Source organism: Nicotiana sylvestris, chromosome 7, assembly GCF_000393655.2.
Source record: "Nicotiana sylvestris chromosome 7, ASM39365v2, whole genome shotgun sequence".
Classification (NCBI taxonomy): domain Eukaryota; kingdom Viridiplantae; phylum Streptophyta; class Magnoliopsida; order Solanales; family Solanaceae; genus Nicotiana; species Nicotiana sylvestris.
This window is the reverse complement of record NC_091063.1, coordinates 119,798,408-119,801,693: the sequence shown is the minus strand read 5'-3', so window position 1 is coordinate 119,801,693 and position 3,286 is coordinate 119,798,408. Positions and strand designations below refer to the sequence as shown.

General features: G+C 40.4%; 1 non-coding gene across 1 annotated transcript; it reads right to left on the bottom strand.

The window, feature by feature from the left end:
* Positions 1-1,984: 1,984 nt before the first annotated feature.
* LOC138874238 (small nucleolar RNA R71) lies at positions 1,985-2,090 on the bottom strand. Its single transcript, XR_011401282.1, has one exon. It is a non-coding gene; the product is annotated as a small nucleolar RNA R71 (small nucleolar RNA).
* Between the last annotated feature and the right edge of the window lie 1,196 nt (positions 2,091-3,286).

Below are 3,286 nucleotides of genomic sequence, written 5' to 3'. Positions count from 1 at the left end.
CCAATACCTTGAACCTGCTGCACATTATTAGTATCCACTAGAACAATTTCATTGCCAGTTTGACCTTGCACTATAGATTGCTTTGCACCATTCTTCACACGATTGTCTCTTACTTCTTTCCATTGCTCACCAACATTCCCCACCACTTTTCCACTTGAAAGAATCATCAAAGGTTCATTATTCTGTTCATTGTTGTTAGCATTCCCGTCTGCAGCCTGATTTCCTTGTTCATTGACCATCAATTCTGGATGCAAACGCCTATATTCAATCTCCTCATGACCTTGCAATCTACATTGCTTACAGTACTTAGGCATCATATCATACTTAATTGTTACCCACTTTGTCCTTATTTCTCCAGAAGATTCGTTTTCAATATCCATCTTAACTTTCTTAGGATGATCAGCCAACAAATCCACCAACAATTTAACCTTTGCACAACTAGGTCTAGTCTTATTGATTGTAGCCATATCAAGGTGAAGTGGTTTTCCAACAGCTGACGCGCAAGTGAAAATAACCATTCCTTCATAAAGAAAGTAGGTAACAGGCCTGGAAAAGAGATCCATGCCATGGCCGTTGGAGTCTCTTCACCAGCTTTAAACTTGGCACCATATATGAGTGGACGTAACTGATATTCATATCCATTCTTGTCTTTGACATAATAAGCACCCTTCGACATAAAATCAATGAAATCTTGCCATAAAGTAAGTCAAATGAGCACGTGCCTATCTCTAAGAAATCCAATACTACATTCTCCCTTGATTCCACATTGAGCAGGTACAATGCAACGAATTTCTTGCAATTCTGGCAGAACATACGCAAATTTTCCAACCACAGCATATTGAAGTCCTTTTATAACATTCATTCGCTCAACTTCTGCCTCCGTAAACTTGACTAATGGTTGTCTATTCAAAAATGATGCTCATCTCAATGGAATAGGCTCAACAGATGATACACGTTCATGCATGGTTGCATTAATGGTGCTAGGTTTTAATATTTTTGAGTAATCTAATGGTTGGGCAGTGGTGTTTGGGGCAGTAGGGGCTAGGGCAAGGGTGGGGGAGGACTAACCAGCCGATAGGGAAGGCTGGTCGCTGGCCATTGAGGCCATCGGAGCTCTCACAGTAGAAATTGCCTAGGAATCGCCTTTGGAGTCGCCAGAACCCTAGTAAACCCTCAGGCTGCCGTTTGTAGTGCTAATTCAGGACTTTTTCTTTTTATTTTATTTTACTTTTCCCTGTTTATGGTTGGTGTTTGTTGATTGTGTCAGGTTACAGGTTAAGATTGGTGCATGACTAGAGCTTCTCCAAAAGAAGTGCTACCATACGAGCCAGAGATAGAAAAACAATTGCGACAATTGGGGAAGGAAAGAAATCTCACCGAGACATTAGAAAAGGTTGGGTAATCCTTAACCAAAGAAACTATGGCTGGAAACGGTGATGATAATGCATATTTGGATGCAAGAGAGGCATCCCAACAACGAGAAAAATCTGTATGAGATGCTATGGAAGCAGCTATTAGAGATGCACAGATTATCTACGAAGAAGAGAGGGCTCGTAGAATTGCTCAAACTCAACCCTTCGCTGTAGACCAGTTCGGAAATATAGCTTCCGGGTCTAGGAAATCACTGGGCAATTATGCTAGACCGGTCTACAATCAATGCTTATCAAGAGTTAGACCACCTCCAATTGCAGCTAACAATTTCGAGTTGAAGCAAGGTTTGCTTCAAACCATTTAGAACTGTCGTGTCTTCAGGGGAAAGATGAATAAAGATCCAAACACACATTTGATGGACTTCGAGGAGATTATGAATACATTTCAATACAATAGGGTGTCACAAGACACAATGTACTTAAGGGCATTCCCCTTTTCACTCAAAGAAGATACAAAGTATTGGCTTCAAAGTTTGCCCATGGGATGGATTAGAACATGGGATGAGATGACCATAAAATTCTTTGATAAATATTTCTCCTCATCTAAGACGGGCAAGTTTAGAAGAGAAATCCATAACTTTTGCCAGAAAGAGACAAAAACTATTTTGAAGCATGGGAGAGGTTTAAGGAGATAGTTCGAAAGTGTCAACATAGCGGAATTGAACTTTGGATGCAACTCCAGGACTTTTGGGATGGATTGACACTGGCCTCGCATAGAACATTGAGTAATACAGCTGGAGGCCCATTGATGAAGAAGACTCCAGGGGAGATAATTATGATTCTTGATGATTTGTCTTAAGATGCAAATGAGTGGCCCTCTTAGCGTGCTGAAAAAAGAAGATCAATAGGTGTTCATCAAGTCGATGCTAATACATCTGTGCGGGTACAACTTGATGCTATGGCCAAAGAAATACGAAATTTGACCTTAGCTACAATACAAAGTGAGCCTCATGCAACGTGTAATATATGTGGAAGAGGACACCCTGCTCATGAGTGTCAAGCCTCAACTGAGAAAGTGAATTGTCATGACCTAAACCGATGGGCCGAGACGGGCACTCGGTACCTTACTCAACTGAGTACCAACATAATGTATCTTTTCATGTCATACTATCATAAATAATTGAGCCGGAAGGCAGCCGTGAGATAGGTAGAATACAACATATGGTACTAACTTATGCATAAGACATACGACCTATAAGATCAAAATAACCACTCGTATACTGAACATAGGCCGACAAGGCCATACAATCTTTTACGTATATGACATCTGTCTACAAGCCTCTAAGAATACATAATGTTCATAGAGAACAATACACATCTAAATCATACCAACCAAACAAGCAACTCCGAAGCAAATAGAGCGCATCAACACCTTTCGCTGAGCTGATAGCCTACTTGGAGGGCTCTCGACATGTCTATCGGAACCTGCGGGCATGAAATGCAGCGTCTCCAGGAAAAAGAGACATCAGTACGAATAATGTACCGAGTATATAAGGCACATAAATAAGTACATAACAGACATAGAAGAAATATAGAGTAAATGACTCAGCCTGTAAGTCTGGATAATTTTGTAATTCATGAAATAATTATACTATCATGCATATGCATATGAATGTCATGTCATGCATAGGTACATGTTTCATAATATCATCAGGCCTCTGAGGGCATTCCATCATATCATCTCGGCCACTATGGGTAAATCATCAACGTATACCAGCTGATCAGGTGGTGGTGCGTATATAACACCGTAACCTTTTCCCATATCCCATATACATATAATATACATATATACGTGTATATAACACCATCTGATCATGGGTCAATATACATGAATGCAATGCATGAGAAGTACGTCA